The sequence below is a fragment of the Ceratotherium simum genome, chromosome 8 (genome assembly GCF_057802395.1).
Source record: "Ceratotherium simum simum isolate JZ-2026a chromosome 8, ASM5780239v1, whole genome shotgun sequence".
Lineage (NCBI taxonomy): Eukaryota > Metazoa > Chordata > Mammalia > Perissodactyla > Rhinocerotidae > Ceratotherium > Ceratotherium simum.
Window position 1 is genome coordinate 17,370,376 of NC_141907.1, and position 17,854 is coordinate 17,388,229.

The following is a 17,854-nucleotide window of genomic DNA, read 5'->3' on the forward strand; positions in this document are numbered from 1 at the left end:
TTCTAAATTATATGGCTCTCTGGAGAAGATGCATTCTACTTAACCTTGGCATTTGTTTTAAATTACAAGAATATACCATATTATATTATCCAAGATTTAAAAATCAGCTTTCATTTCTTTTCTAATTTACATCTCAAGGTTGTTAGATTTCCCATTGAAAGCTAACGAATTAAAGAAAAAAAAAAGTATTCTCCTCTACACATACCAGCCAGAACCAACAATAATGTTGTTTATAACTATATAGTACCTTCCTCCAAAGGAGTTTAAAATCCCCGTTAGACAACCAATCATTAATGTTTAAAGTGTCTATAAAAATCAAGGAGGTGGCAAGACATCTAAGTGTCAAAACAGAAGCCATGAAATGAGGGCACGTTATGAACATAGGCTCCTTCACTTAAACTGTCTGCTAGAATGTTCTTTAAGAAAACTCCTGAGCAGTTGTAGCAGACACTGGTGGCACCTGCTCAGATCCCCTTCATAGGCTGTGCACACATTCTCTAGTACACAGTGTTGCTCATTACAGTGCACAGCTGTGTCCCTATCCTGAGAATTGCCCTCAATTAGAAATGCCCCAGTGGGGTGGTCTGCAGCCAGTGGCTAAATGATGCAGGATACAAATGGCCAGCCCTCTTGTCCCAAAGTGAGGCAACTCTGTGGTACCATTCACAAGCCAGAATTTTCCAGAGGATCAAGCTGAGGCTACACTTCAGCTGCACTGACTCCTTTGCCTAGCCCCGTCCTACTCTGCTTCCCTCACTCATGTGATCACCTGGGCACACTCATAATAAACCACCTGCACAAGACTCGCCAGCTCGGGCTCTGATTCTGTGGAATCTAACCTAAAACAGAAGGTTTCCAGGACCAAAATCATTAATATAATACTTACAATTCCTTCAAAGCCCAGTTTGCTGGTGTTTCAAACTGTCATCTCACTAAATCCTTGCCACAGTTTTGTGGGGTGACCAACCGTCCCTGTTTGTCTGAGACTCAGGGGTTTCCTGGGATATAGGACTTTCAGTGGAAGCCAGGAAAGTCCCAAGCAAACCAAGATATATTGGTCACCCTATCCTGTCCTCCAAGCCTCCCCTCTCCCCTTTCTGATGAACTGATGCTAGCAAAGGTGAGTAACGTGCAAAGTCTCAAAGCAGCATAGGGGAGACCCAGGGTCCCAACTCAAGTGACTCCAAAGATTATGTTTGTCCGAACACACCAGGAGGCTGCCTAATGTTTGCACAACTCACTCCTGCCTTCTTTGCTGTTCAGAGTATTCCTCTTTTATTAAAGCATTAATAATAGGACTAAAAGAAAACTGCTTGTTTTCTTGATGGATTGACTGATTTTTAAAGAATAAAAGGCAAACAGAGGATGAAACCAAATGTGGTCCAGAACCAACAGCTTCTCTGGACTTCTGACTTAATTGTCCTGCCTCATTTTAGGCCATTTTCGTCTATTATATCCAAGCGAAAATTTAACACACAATGGGAGGAAATCATGATCAATAATGACTTTCTGGAGAACAGCCATGTCGATTTTACACTTACTGAAATGGATTTGGGGTTTAGTAGGGATGGATAATAAAAAGAAAGCAGGAAAACATTTTAATAAGTGCCTCATTTATTACAGGTACTGTGCTAGCCAGGCATTTCTTTTACTCCTTCTCAGTGAATCCTATAAAACCCACTTACTAAGAAATTGAGGCTGGACAGACAAAAGTGATGTAAAAGAAATGAAACCTGGAACCATTTCTGCAAAGCGTTAGGAAGTTACAAGAAAAAGACTCAGAGTAAAGCAAACGCTCTGGATAGTCATTGAGCTTTGGAAAGTCATGGAAGCAGATACATCAGACATAGGACGGATGACTCCTGCAGAAATTTTCATTGAAACCAAAAAAGCCTAAAGCTCTTTAAATGATGGTAACAGTGGTATAAAATAGCATCTGAGTATGATCTTTGAGTCTAGACTGCTGAGTTTGAATTACAGCTTGGCCACACACTAAATATGTGACTCTAGGTAAGTTATTTACCATCTCTGTGCCTCAGTTTCCTCATTATAAAATGGAAATAGCACCTACTCATAGAACCTATGAAAATTTAATGACTAAATGCATACAAAGCACTTAGCATAGTCCTGTGTTTACTGTAATCACGTACAGAAAGTTAGCTCTAATTATTTCTGTGAAGACAAACAGATTGCTTGTGGTTTTGTAGGATGAAAAGGAGTTCTATGTTGTCTTTAGAAACACTCGAGTGCATTGGAATATCATATCAGGAACATCTTGTCCTTTAAATAATTACTCACAATATAGCATTTATCATGAAAAGAGGTTATGCTAAGGGATTTACGTGGATTTTATTTTCATTTAATTTTAACAACACTTTGATGAGGGTACTGTTGTCTCCTTTTTACAGGCGAGGAATAAAGGTTGCATAAACTTTATTAACTTGCCTGAGGTCACAGCTACAGTGGTAGAGGCTACATTGAAAACCAGATTATCTGATGTAAATTCACACTCCTGACAACCACGTTATGGTGCCTTTTAAAGGAATAATGTCAGGCCGGTATAGAATTGTGACAATTATAACTGCAGCTTCCCTTTTCACTTTGAGTTCTTACAGAGCTTCATAAAGTACCCTGACTGTTAAAATGACTGCTAAATGACTGCCTGTAGGGTGGATCGTCCTAGAGCACATTCCCCGGCAGAGCAGTGACCACGAGAACCATGGGGCCAGCCGAGCTGCTCCCTACCTGAAATCCCAGAGACAGCAGGGCCAGCAGGGGACGGGGCTGCAGCTGCAGGCAGGGTCACAAATGAGGGCAGAAGTTGAGAGAAGTATCCCTGATGAGTTAAGTCCTCATCTTTATGGCTCTGAAACATGATGCCATCAATTCATCCAGAGTTGATCAAAGTCAAAACTCTGACATATTCGATGCTATTCCATCCCTTTCCATTCCATTCTATTCTTTTCTGTTTCAGTCCACTCCACTCCACTCCATTCCAGTCTATTCCACTCAAACTGATTGACTGCTTATCCCAATCTAGTCTCTAAGTAAGAAGTAGCTGCTGCTACAAAGATGAAAAAATTAGATTTTGCACCCAAGGGGTTCTCAGGCTGACCAAGCTTCATTCAATAAATAGATTTACAAAGCCAAAAACTAATTTAGTAATTTACAACATATCTCAATTTGTGAAATGAAATGCATTATTAAATAATTTGAATACTCTTGGCTCTAAAACCAGATTTGGTCACAGGGTCCTTCCTATTACTAGACAAGAATATTCAGAAGACTTCATTCTTGGGGACTTCATTCGTGAGAGTATAATAAGACTTTTTCAAGGTATATTTCCAACCAACCATGAAAACTAGAAAGGTGTGTTTCGCTAGGCTGGGGATACTTCCAACTAAGATCCAGAGTCTGCAATCTCAAATCAGAGTTCTCTTTCTCTCTGAAGGTGCCAAACCATCACTGCTAGATTTTTCATGGATCACGTTTTTCTGTAATTTTTGCCAATTCCTCCTTTTTGTAAAGTACCGTGACCTCAGCTCGCTAGGACAAATGGAGGGCAAATATCATAGTTTTATTTGTAGGCATTCTAGACTCTAGTTCTCTGTTTTATTTCAGTAGAGATTTGAGAATCCCCGTAGTTTCATTAACTGTACATTTAAAAACCATACTTCCGGGGCAGGCCCGGTGGCGCAAGCGGTTGGGTGCGCACGTTCCGCTGCGGCGGCCCGGGGTTCGCCGGTTCGGATCCCGGGTGCGCACCGACGCACCGCTTGTTAAGCCATGCTGTGGCGGCGTCCCATATAAAGTGGAGGAAGATGGGCATGGATGTTAGCCCAGGGCCAGTCTTCCTCAGCAAAAAAGGGGAGGATTGGCATTGGATGTTAGCTCAGGGCTGGTCCTCCTCACAAAAAAAAAAACAAAAAACAAAACATACTTCCATATGAAACAAATTGTGCTCAACGTTTTACACTGTTCCTTACTTTGGGGGATGTATTCCCATAGTGGGGCCCCTTACTGCTCTGACTGGTAGTATTTTTGCTTCTATTCTAGAGTTTTTCGAAGATAGGCCTGTGTATTATCTAAATCAGCAACCCTGAGGTTGCTTTTTAATATCTTCCTGGATCCTACCCCGTTCTTAAGAACCTGAATCTTTCAAGCTGGTATGCCAAAGTCTTCAAAGCTCCCTCAATGAATCTTACTCACTATCCTTTGCAATCCACTGGAATATGACTAGGTCCAGTGACCATGATGGTGCCATGGGCTTTCCTTAAACTGCCTGACAGTGATTCTGGGCACTCTTACCCAAACAAGCTCTCACACAAACTAGGTACTATGAGAACAAGAAGGCTCAGGTGGAGTGGTTTCATTGGCCCATGGATGCTTCATTTAACTCGAGAAAATGAAGAAGAGAAAAACAGGCCAATAGAGCATAAATGCTCACACCCATGGGCCCAGTTGGTGCCCTACTGAGGCTGGGTATTTGAGAATTTTGCAAGCTAGGCAATAGTGTAAGTTAACATGCTGTACAGATTCTGATACCAGAAAGGGAAATTGTCATTCAATGTTGTATAGCTGCATTTGTTAATTCTGCTCTCTTAGTATTGTTTGTTTGTTTTACTCTATATTTTAATTTTCATTTCAACAAATGACAACAAGTAACCAAAAAGTGAAAGAAAGGAACACTCCCTTTGTACTTACTATGTTTATGTATATATTACCTCATTTAATCTACACAACACTCTGAGAAGGGGATATTGTTATCTCTATATTAAAAATAAAGCAAACAAAGCAAAAAGAGGATAAATCATTTATTCAAAGTTAATAAATCTCAGCACTGCATGTTGAACCCTATTATACCCAAAGGAAAAAATCTGTTTTTTTCCTACTACCGTGCTGCTTCCAAAGGAGGCCGAAATACTTTCTTCCCCTTAAATATTTACCACTTAGGGAAAACAATTATGAAATTACACTGAGGCCTTGTAGTAAAGAGAGAGAATTTCTATAAAGCCACACAACAGTGTCATTTCCTTGTGGTAACACTGTACACCCGTTCCGTGAAGAATCAAGATCTGCTCTGAGCACAATGCATTGAGGATTAAATTGGCACAGAAATTTCAGGTCCTCTTTTATTCCCTAAATTCTATGGTAGATCAAGGTTCTGGCTAGTGTAAGAGCTACTCAAAACTGTTATTGTCATTTTCAAACTTGTATTTTGTACATTGAAGTTCATTGGAACTTGTAGTGTTGAAGGTTGCTTTAATGTGGTGTCTAACAGCAGCTTATGGATAGTGGTGGTGGGTAATGGTGCCACGCCACACCACTGCACCAGCACTAAGTATTGTTTATACATTAATATTCATGGTACCAAAAAGCAGTAGGATATTTTTAAACATATACATCCTAAAGTACAGAAGCATAGCGGACTTGTGTGTGTTTGGTACAGCCCTTTGCACATGGCAGAAACCAAAAAAAAAAAAAAAACCACCATCTATACTGTGTTGAATAGTGCACCCTAAAAATTCATGTCCACCAGGAACCTGTGAATCTGACCTTATTTGGAAATATGGTCTTTGCAGATGGGATCAAGTTAAGATGAAGTTATACTGGATTAGAGTGTGTCCTACATGCAATATGACTGGAGTCCTTGCAGGAAGAGGGAAATTTGAACACAGAAACATAGACACACAGAAAAGAAGGCCATGAGAACACAGAGGTAGAGATCTGAGTGATGCATTGACCAGCCAAAGAGCACCAAGTTTTGCCAGCAACCACCAGAAGCTAGAAGAGGCAAGGATTTTCCCCAGAGACTTCAGAGGTAGTATGACCCTGCCAACAACTTGATTTAGGAATTCTATCTTACAGAATCGTGAGAAAATACATTTCTGTTGTTTTAGGCTACCCAGTTTGTGGTACTTTGTTACAGTGGTCCTAGGAAATTAATACATCATTTATAAATATCTACCTACAACGTGCAAGGTGCCACGTTCAGCGTTGAGAATATGACACAGCGGAAACACAAGCCTGGCTTCCGAGAACCGTCTCAGTGCCCGTAGGTGAAGAGGAGGAAGGTAAAAGGACGTCCACTTCCCTTCCGTTCTAGCCTATGACTTCCCCTCTCAAGACCCACAGACCATTATTTCTTTTACTCTTCCTCATTGTTCCTTGGCTCACAAACTGTAGCTTACACAGTGGAGTTCCTACTATTTCCTTCTCTCTCCAATATTTTATGCTTTATACTTGTGTTTTCCCTACAATATAAGATAATGACACAAGGCATGAACACACACCCCCATGGGGCACATATTACATGCTGGTTTCATCAAGCCCTGTGTCCCAGCACAGGGCAATCTTACTCAAGCTTCTATAAGCTGGTATGCGCCCTGTATGTATGTGGCAGGACTAAAGACACAAAATCATTGTCACAAAACTATCATGTACATTGTAAAACAAATAGCTCTGAAAATCCATCCTGATGAATAAATGAAAAGCAACAGGATATACTAGAGTATATGAGGAAGCCATTGGTTTAAAACTAATTCAGCCTGACCTTGTTTTTCCAGAAAGGCCTGACATGGCCTGTTGAGCATGCACTGTACATCTGCTTTAAATATTTACAATGTCCCAAAAACAAGAATGATGCCCTTAAAGATAGGGATGTAGCTTCCCCCCATATCTGCATTTCTTGAAGGATAAGCATTTGTTCCTAGAAACTAAGGGTTAATTACCCACCTGCTGTGCTCACCTTGTGACCACTGACCTGCTGTGCTAGCTAAGCACCTCATGACAGTAGTAAAAGAGATATTCCTCATTGTAGTTTTGATTGCATTTCCCTGATAGTTAGTGATTTTGAACATCTTTTCATGTGTCTGTTGGCTATCTGTATATCTTCTTTGGAGAAATGTCTGTTCAGGTCCTTTGCCCATTTTTAAATTGAGTTGGTAGTTTTTTTGTTGTTGAGATGCATGAGTTCTTTATATATTTTGGAGATTAAGCCCTTATCAGAAGTATGGTTTGCAAATATCTTCTCCCAATTGTTAGGTTGTCTTTTCGTTTTGTTGATGGTTTCCTTTGCTGTGCAGAAGCTTTTTAGTTTGATGTAGTCCCATTTGTTTATTTTTTCTATTGTTTCTCTTGCCCGGTCAGATGTGGTGTTTGAAAAGAATGGTTATAATTAACAAGACAGGAAACAGCATGTGTTGGAGAGGATGTGGAGAGAAGGGAACTCTCATACACTGCTAGTGGGAGTGCAAACTGGTGTAGCCACTATGGAAAACAGTATGGAGATTCCTCAAAACCTCAAGGATAGAACTACCATATGATCCAGCTATTCTACTGTTGGGTATTTATCCAAAGAACTTGAAAACACCAATTTGTAAAGGTACATGCACCCCTGTGTTCATTGCAGCGTTATTCACAATAGCCAAGACATGTAATCTTTTTCTTAAAGGGAGTTCTAAAACTGTATAAACTCCAGACCCCACAAAACCTAAACCTGCTTCTGTACAATAGTAAGATTAAATGAGTTAGAAAAACTCCAAGGCCAATTTAAAAATTACAGATCTAACAAACTTTATGTAATCTGATTTGTCAGAGCTCATGTGTCAGCTTTGACAAATGAAGAGGGTGCCAATGACTTAGAGTCAGCCTTGTGAGAAATCCACACACACACACACACCCACATACATATACAAGTTTTAAGATGGCGTATTTATTTTATATTACTACATAATAAATTACCAAAATCTTAGAAGCTGAAAGCATTATGCATTTATTATTTCACAGTTCTGTAGGTCGGAAGTCTGGACAGGCTTGACTGAGTTCTCTACTGAGGGTCTCACAGGCTGAAATTCAAGTTTCAGCTGGCTAGGCTCTTATCCGGAAGTTCTAGAGACTAATCCATATGCAAGTTCATTCAGGTTGTTGGAAGAATCCAGTTCCTCGTGGTTGTAGATCTGAGCTCCCCATTTCTTTGCTGGCTGTCAGTCTCTTCTTGGCTGCTCTCTTCTCCTAGAGGCTGTCTTGCATTCCTTCTCGCATGGCCCCCTCTATCGTCAACAGTCAAGAGTACGTTGAAACCTTTTCATCCTTCAAATCTATCTCTCTGGCTTATTCTTCTGCCATCAGTTGGAGAAAGCTCTTCACTTTCAAGGAATCATGTGATTAAATTAGACCCACGCAGATATTCTCCCTATCTTAAGGTCAACTGTGATATGTAACATAATATAATCACAGGAATGATATTTCGTCATACTCAAAGATTCTATCCACACTCAAAGAGGAGGGGATTATACAAGGATGAAGGTCATTGAGGGCCATTCTTAGACTCCTGCCAACCACAGACATTCTATTGGGGTTACATGATTTCGTATTGCATGTGAGTCTAAGGCAAGGGGAAGCCAAGTTGGCTGTTTTGCAGGAAGCTTGAACCCTGGTCCATATAAAGCTAAGGAAATAAGTCAGAGAGAGAGCAAGAGACCAAGAGAGATATAATTCAATAGAGTAGAAGTGAGGGAGAAATAGAAAAACAGACTTGCCAAGACCCCAAGTACTTTGTATACTATTTTTCCTTTCTGATTTGCTAAAATATGCTCTCTAGGAGAAGACATGAAACATTCTAAAATGTTTGTTTTTCTTAAAAGTTATTTGCATCTCCTAATTGGCATGTCATTTCATAATTACACTCTAGTACCAAATCTGAAGTTTTGAGCCATTCTTATGTTTTCTTTCCCTAAGTTGTTTATGTTGTGGAATGTCTGAGTCTATAATTAAATTATTGTCTCAAACAAATTAACCATATTCATGCATACATTAACATATCATTATAAATGTGGAAAAACGTAGACATGTACCAAAATACGACAAGCTGAATGGCGCTGCACAGATCTAGGCTTGCATTTCTGGAAACTGGCCTCAATTCTGGGGGTAGGAATAGGCAGCGAAAATAACTCAAGGAAAAAAAGAAAATTTACCTGAAATACCTTAGCTGAAATAAAAGGAAGGTATGATAGTTGGAAATAGTTTTGAGCAAATATTTACTCCCAACCTCCTTCATTTCTCACTATGGGAAAAACAAGTTTTTCAGTCCATTGACACTGGACTTGGCCATGCGTCTTGCTTTGGCCAAAAGAACTTTAGTGAATGTAATGCACAAAGGGGACTGAAATCTATTTGTGAGGTTTGGCCTGCCTCTTGTGCTCTGGTGACCCACTATGATAAAACCAAGCCCCTTCAAACTGAACACTAGGACACATAAATATGGAGCAGAACTGATAAAACCTGCTAGTCAGCGGAGCCTCCCAGCTGAACCCAGTCTGGATCAGCTGAACTAGACTCACCTGCAGACTTGTGAGTTTCAAGATAAATACTTGCTGTTGCAATCCCACTGAGTTTGGGGTAGTTTGTTACATGACATACTTGCAGCAGTAGCTGACTAACATAAAAGAGAAAGGAAGAAGAAAAATCTAGAGATACAGATTTAGATTTAAATCTGATTCAGCTAAAAATATACATATTTATATCATATATTTATACATTGTATCTCTACACATGGTACATGTATATGTGTAGGAGTAGTGTTTTCTTAGTGTATCACACATTAAATTGCTCTTGTTAGTAGATAGTTTCATGCTAAAATTTATGTTAAAAGAGGTCCTCATATGATAACATTATTCACAATGAAATGTAACAACAGTGCAGCTGGAAGTGTTATTTCGCCTTGTCAGGCTAGCAGCCATTGTAGTCTCCTGGTTATTCACAATCTTAAAGGGATTTTATAAATCTATAAACAGGCATATGCAGAAAACTGCTTTTTGAGAAGGCGATGACCTTCTAAATGTTCCCAGATATATATTACATCTAATTTTGTGAGATTTTATGTTTCATTTTTATAAATAAGGGAAAAATACTTGCAAATCGTATCAAGGTCACAACTGTCCCCTTTCATCAATATAGTCTCAAAAGAAAAAGAGAAAAACTGGGGCAGGAAGAACACTTTAAAATTGCTAGTGAAATAAATTTAAATGGTTGGGAGAGCTTTCTTCCATCTCAACAGTTGTAAAAGCACATCGTTGTCTATAAAGACTTCTGACCATAAGATTTATTTTCCTACTCACTGTGAAATCAAAGACAGTGAGTAGCAACACTCTGTATCACCCAAGTGAACAATCAATATATAAAGTGTTAAAAATGTATACCTTATTACCAACAGTTGTGTTAAAAAACTTGGATGGTTTGAAATTGCTGAAATCATAACAACCAATTGCTGAGGCAGAATGAGAGGGGTTGGCAATGAGCAAATACATCTTACATGTAGTCCTTAACAAATAGGGAGAGCACATATACAATGACATGTGATTGAAACTGAGAAACCCTCTTCCACTTATACAACCACTATTAAAACATATTCATTTTTCTTTTTAAACTCAGTTTTAATTCATATCCTAGATTCAAATTATTGGGTTTTTTTTTCAATCTAAAGCAAGGCTTCTCAACCTCAGCACTATTGACATTTTGGGCTGGATAATTCTCTTTTGTAGGGGGCTGACCTGCTCATTATATGATGCTCAACAGCATCCTTGGCTTCTACCTATTAGATGACAGAACAACTCTTAATCAGGAGCTATGACAACCGAAAATGTCTCCAAATGTCCCCTGGGGGCAAAATCACTCCCAGTTGAGAACCAATCATCTAGAGAAATACAATACAATACTCTCTTTCTTCCAGTACTAGATGCTAACCACAAGCACCAAAAGAGCCACAATTATATAATGTTTACTATTTGTCATACACATAGTAACTCATTTTACTCCTCACAAAAGTTAAATGTCTTATATATTATTTTTACCCCTATATTATTGATGAGAAACTGAAGCATAGAGAAGTTAAGTGACTTGCTTGGGCAGCGAGGGGAGCCCGGATTTGAACACAGGAATTTTTCCCCTTATGGGGAAAAAGTCCTAAATGAAATAAGCTTCAGGGCATCAGGATTCCAGTGGGACTTTGGACACATGAGCAGTGTCCCCTAGGAGATCTCTTTGCTCATCTGCTAGATCCAGGAGCTGAGCTAGATGACTTCAAAAGACCCTTCCACTGCTAACAATCTGTGGGTCCCTAAATTACAGGCAAATCTATTTGGCTGGATTTATTTCAATAAAGGCAACCTAACCACACATCAGATAATGTCCAGCTACAGCAGCTCTGTTCCTAATGGCAGCCATTCATCTTCACTGATTTAAATTCACAGTGTTTCAGTGCATATGTTCCCTTAAACCTGTCTGCTATGAGAAAATTCTGCAGGGAAGAGAGGCTGCTAACAAAACAGTCTTGCCAATTTCTCCATGGATCTCACCACAAAGTCATCAAGGTCACAGCCAATCACAGACCTGGTTGGAGAGAATATACATAAGTTCTCCCTGCCTGCGTAGCCAATGGGATGGAGGAGTTAACTGCTGGTCAGATGACCATCAAGATTAACATTTGAAGTAAGTGCCAGAAAACTTGATCAGTCTGAGAGTGTTAATTAAATTAATAATGAACACTGGAAGCAGCCATGTTCCTCACCTAAGATAACTACTGTAACCTCCACCTTCACAACAAATCAGAAGATTACAGTGCATGAGAACATGCCAAATTCCATTCCATAACCTCACTGAAAAACTTTCTTCACTACTTTTCTTGTCTCTAGCTGCTCTCATCCCTCAATGAATCTATTCAGCTGCTGTTAAAACCACCCTTCTGTTATAGTCACTGCTCATTTCATACAGTTCCTTAAAGCTCATCACCACATCTGTCTCTGAGGGGTCCAAATTCTTTACCACTTAACCTCCCTACCCATAGACATGATCCCAGACATGTATTCTTACAAATTCCAATGGAAAAATAAAGTTGTATACGGTTACCTACATGGTAAACTATGTTTCCCATAACAGGAGATTCCAGCAGAACTATGGCCTGCATTTATCAATTATGGTTTTTGACAGAGAAATTCTGCAAAAGTACACCATAAACATAAATCTAAAAATTTTTTAAAATAAAATACAGGTCTTAATCTTTCTGAACCAGAAACCCACACTGCTGTGTCTAATCCCAAAGACTCCCTCCTCTGTCCCCTTCTACATTTTAAAATGCTTTAGAGGGTCGCTTATGGTCACTAACTGTATATTCAGATAGTTTCGTAACCCAATTACATTCTTGAAGATATATAAAATCAGAAAACAAACCAAAAAAATCACACAAACATGAGAACAAACATAGTTTGTATCATGTATATAATATACATGATATTTGTGAATAAACTGCTACATATAAAAATGTAACCTTTAATTGATACAGACAATTGAAAATAAATGCTTTTTCACGTCAGCTTCAAACTCTGAAAATTTTCTTATAAGGGCACAATTATATTTGGAAAACATATAAACACACTTAGATTATTCAAGAGGAATGTATTGAGGCAGATGATCAAGTTGACATATGTCTAATTGAAACTCTGATTCTTCCAGGTTTTAATCATAAATTTTCCCATATTGAATAATTATAATTTCTACCTGACCAAATCTACAGCCAGTATCAAATCTCCTTGCCATTACGATACTAGGAACTTTCCCTACTGAATTATTAAATGATCTTTGGATTTGGCTACAGTTCATAGAAATGTGACAGTCCAACGTGTCTTAGTGCTGTGAACAGTTACCAAAAGACTAAACATCCTTGACAGCCTAATAAAAAATTGATTATTATTCTTTCAACGGAAAGGATGCAACTCTGCTAAAAGCTGTTAAGTGTGGAGCTTGTAGAGTTCTCAATTTCTCTCTTAGAGAGGGCACACTAGAATTTTTCATGAGGATTAAACAGCATATACAAAATATTTAGCCCTGCCTGGCACATACTGGGTCTTTATACTTTCGTTCCTTTCACTGGCCCTAGAATTTTTTATCTTCTTTCCTCCCTAAATGCTAATGTATCTTTAAAGAAAAGAAGTAGCAGTGCAAAATGGAAGAACTGCTAGAATGTAAGAAAAGATCAGCTAAGAGATACTTACTTAAGATACAATTAAGATACTCAGACACTCCAGGCAAGTTCTCTCCTCAGCTGAGCCTCTGTTTCCTCGTATGTGAAAGTGGCTTAATCCTGTCCAGCTCTATCTGTTCGTTGGGTTATTGTATAGACCAAAAAAGACAGGGGAAAATTTTTTTCAAACTTATATATTACAAATTATAGGTATTCTTATTTTTACTGCTAGTAGGTATGGAATTAATGTGGTAAAATTATATTAATGAATCGTGTGATTAGAAAAGGTCAATTAAATATTTGGTTCCCCAAATTCCATTCATTTGGAGAAAAACAAGCTGCTAATCTTACCGTTTAGTGATAACTCCTGCAAACCACAAACACAAGATCTTGGAGTGAAAGTGCTGATTAATTAATTCAGTAAGGATGTTACTGGATACAATAGAAATACAGGTACAAGACTAATATTCAGGAAAAAAATAATGAAAAACATTTGTCTTATTCCTTGAAAATTAACTTTGTGGATTGAGGTAGCTTACCAATCTTGCATTAGAGGAACTATTTTAAGCATCTGAAAATTAATCATCCCAAGACAGAATAAACAGTGTGCAGAGAGCACTTTACTATTTTCTCCTGTTATTACAAAGCATTAGAAATCCCTACCTACAAACTATTTCTTGCCCATACCCTGATCAGATATAACCATGGAATTTGAAAGTCTCTAGGACTGAGAATACTTTTATTTTTAAAGAGGGGTAGAGGTTGAGGATGCTGTGGAGGGCAGTGTTATCTGTACTTGCCACAGCAAAGCATATTTTTTTAATACCTAGGTTTTTAGGCTTGTCTTGGAAGCCTGACCTTTCCTTACAGTAGCTTATCTTGCTGTGGAGGACAACTCCCAGGCCTCCTGGGGCTCACAAAGCTATGAAGAAGCACAGGCTGAAAAGAAAGGCGATGTGGGAGCAAAATATACAAGCAAAATAAAGTTTTGCTAAGTTAGAGTAGGATGTAGAAGAACCACCGAAACTCCAAAAGTGATTTTACAACACCGTAGTTCGCATCCCCCTCAGCTGTCCTGAGAAAAGAATGTGTGTGGTGATGGGTTGTAATTAGTATTTTGGTGGTGAACATGATGTAGTCCATGCAGAAATAGAAGTACAATGATGTACACCTGAAATTTATACAATGTTATAAACCAACGTTACCGCAATAAACAAAAAATTAAAAAAAAAAAAAAAAAAGAAAGCAGCAAGATGTTCAGCCTCCTGGAAATGAGCGCTAGGTGGTGACCAATGGGAGAAAATTAAATTTTTCTTATAAGGGCAGAAAGCACTGATGAAAAAGGACGGTCAATGCAGTTTCGTTGCAGAATTGTAGGACATAACATCTGACAGCTCAACATGGGCATTAAAGAGTTGGGATAACGCATTGTGGGCACAGGTGTATAGTCTGAAAGTTGTTTACTGTGGAAACATCAAGAATTTTTGAGCTAACCATAGCAGATTTCAAAATGCCATCCATTTCTCTCCAGCTTTGTGTTAATCTCCATTTTCATATCTATGAATTGAAGCCAACAATAGTGGCTTTGAAGAAGTGTTAAGAAGATTGAAAATAGCTATTGTAATATTTGCTTATCTTACAACCCCTGATGAAGATTTGCTTCTTTTCCCTACTACTCATGCCAATGCTAGAAAGCACAGCTCTACAAGAAACACAGAGACTGCACTGAGCCCCACCGTCTAGAGGCCTTCAGAGACGCAGGCAGCCCACTTGAGACCCCTATTCTGCTTGATGAGGCATGTTAGTAGCTATGTGATCTCAGGGCACATCATGGAGATTACTCTAAGGTTCAATTTAGTCAGTTGTAAATGGAATCATAATAACTCGCCATCTAATGTGGTTGTTACGAAGATTAAAGGAGAAAATGAAAGTAAATTTCTTTGTGTATTAATATTAGCCTTTGTTATTATCACCATCATCATTAGTATAGGGCAGGAAAGTCAAAGCTCTACCTTCTCCCTTTCTCTTCTCTTATAAAGACGCTTGTCATTGGATTTAGGGCCCACCCTAAATCCAAGGTGATTTCATCCCAAGATCCTAACCTCAATTACATCTGCAAACACCTTTTGTCCAAATAAGTTCACATTCATAGGTTCCCCGAGGTTAGGAGATGGACATATCTTTTACAGGATCACAATTCAACCTAGATGTTAAGAATATAAATTGATGTATTACGTAATGCCAAGTAGTGAGAAGTGCTCTAAAGAATAAGGGTTAAAGATGAATGGAGAAGGATCTTTGAAGAAAGCAGTGGGTAAAGGCCTTCTGAGGGTGATATCTGAGCTGGGAGCTGAACAACACCATGAAAGAGTAAGACACGCAAATAAATGGGGGTTGTAAGTTTCAAGCAGAAGGAGCAGCAAATGCAGGAAAATCAAGAAAGTAGAGGTGGCTAGAAGCACAGCGAGGGAGCAGGGTAGCAACAGGGAAAGAGAGGAGGAGGTTATTATGGACTGAATGTTTGTGTCCCCCCAAAATTCATAGGTTGAAATCGTAACCCTCAATGTGATGATATTAGGAGGTGGGGCCTTTGGAAGGTAATTAGGTCACGAAGGTGGAACGAGACTCAGTTATAGGATTAGTGTCCTTATAAGAAGAGACATGAGAGAGCTTCTTTCTTGTCTCTGCTTTCCACCATGGGAGGACACAACGAGAAGTTGGCAGTCTGCAACCCAGAAGAGGACTCTCATCAGAACCTGGCCATGCTGGCACCCTCCTCTTGGACTTCTAGCCTCCAGAACTGTGAGAAATAAATTTCTGTTGTTGATAAGCCACCCAGTGTACGGTATTTTGTTATAGCAGCCTGAGCAAAGGAACGTATAGGTCACGGGGAGGATTTTGCATTTTATTATCAGTTTGATGGGCAGCCAACGCAAGGTTGACAGCAGTAGAGTCATCTTCACCTTTAAGGCAGATATTCTATTTTAAACCAAAGCCTAGACACAGGCCTAAACATTTAAATATTCTGTTCTCAAATAATTAGCTCTAAGAATGAGACAAAACTCTAAGAGCAATTCTTTGCCAATATTAGAAGTAAATTCACTTTTCCTACCATTTCTTTTCATCATCTTGTGCTTCACTGAACATGTCATGCATATGCATAAATGAATCCCTCTGCCTGCTTTCCTTTCCCCTGTGTGACTCCTCCCTCTGGCTGTGGTTGGTCCTCCGTTTATCTCACTTCCCCAGAGAAGGCCACTCACCCTTCCTCCATACTCCAGGGCATCTATTCCCCTGAGCACTTCCTTCACTGTACTGTCACCATCTGTTTACAAGCCTGCCTCCCCTGCTGGCCTGTATAGTTCTTTATGATCACTTCTATGTCTTATTCATCTTTGTAGTCCCAGAAACTAGCACATTGCACAAGAGGTGCCGAATAAATGTTTATTAAATGTATGAATGAATTTTAGTCTTATTCAATTTGATTTTGCCTGGGTTTATTTATTCTCCATCTCACCATTTAATTAAACATAGACTCTTTTCTGGTATTCAATGAATTTGTAGAAGGTTAGTGCCAGGGCACAATCTAAACATTTTTCTAACAGTTCGCTAGAATCGCTCTCAAGTATCGGCCATTGTCCTTGGCTTGCAAAGACCTCAAGAAGCAGACCAGTGGTAGGTGTTTCTCCCTATGTTAATTTGGGATAACAGAGGCACAGTGAGCGGCATGCACCTGTCTGAGGCCACTCACCAGATCTCTGCAACAGAGCAGCCAAATTGGTGATTCAGGGAGCTGCTTTCTTCCATCCTGTCATGTACTGAGTTCACTGAGCTGTGCTCATCATGCACATGAGTTCTGAAAAATCAAAATCCATGAACCATACCACACACACACACACACACACGCACACACAAAAGCAGTGAAAAGAGTCTGCTCCCTTCAATTACTGCAGCATGAATGGACCCAAGAGCTGTGGCTTTCAGTGATACTTCCAGGGCAATGAGGTCTTTGGAAACATTCAATTTTTTGCTATATCAAATTCTCTCAATTGTACCTAGTCTAATGTAAGGCCCAAAGCTGAGTATGCGCAGCTGTGTTAAAGCATGATAGTCTCAGGAATAACACAAAACCAAAATGGGTGCATCCCACAAAAGGAAATAGGTACCTGAACCATTTTAGACAATATATATTCTCAAATATCGGTGGGAATAAGAAACATTTCAGATAGACTTCTCTACGTTTGAAAAATAACCTTCCTTTAAATAAATATTGAATATATCCACTTAGCCCAAGCATCTAACCAGAGAGGCCTCCATTATGCGTCTAGACAAAAATAAGATCACTGTGACCAATGTCCTCTGCTTTCCCATGGTTGTCAGAGTTCATATCTCAACTCTGGGTCTAGCTCCAGGTAGCCGGTCTATCAGAGGCTGAAAGCATTCTGGGCCAGGTGAGTCTGTGGACCCGGCTGTGTGCTGTATAAAACGCATCCTTAGTTAACCCTGGAATGATTTCAGACCCCAAATATTGCAAAGGAAAGAGTATCTTTTAGTTTGTTGTGCCTCAATATACTATTGAGGTAAATGAATTTTGCTTGGTAAATTTGTATAGCCAATAAATTTTTTTAAGGGATGGGAAATGTGTATAAAAATGGATTTTGAGAACACTAGGAAATGTTTATAGATTATTGGCTTTCAAGCTGGAGAAGCTTCAGGGGATAATTCCAATAATGTTGATATGATGCCAATTCATTTTTTTACATAATTCTTTCATTTTATGAAGTGTTTTATCAACAACTATGTTAGGTACATGGTTCAGCCATCACTACACCAAATTTA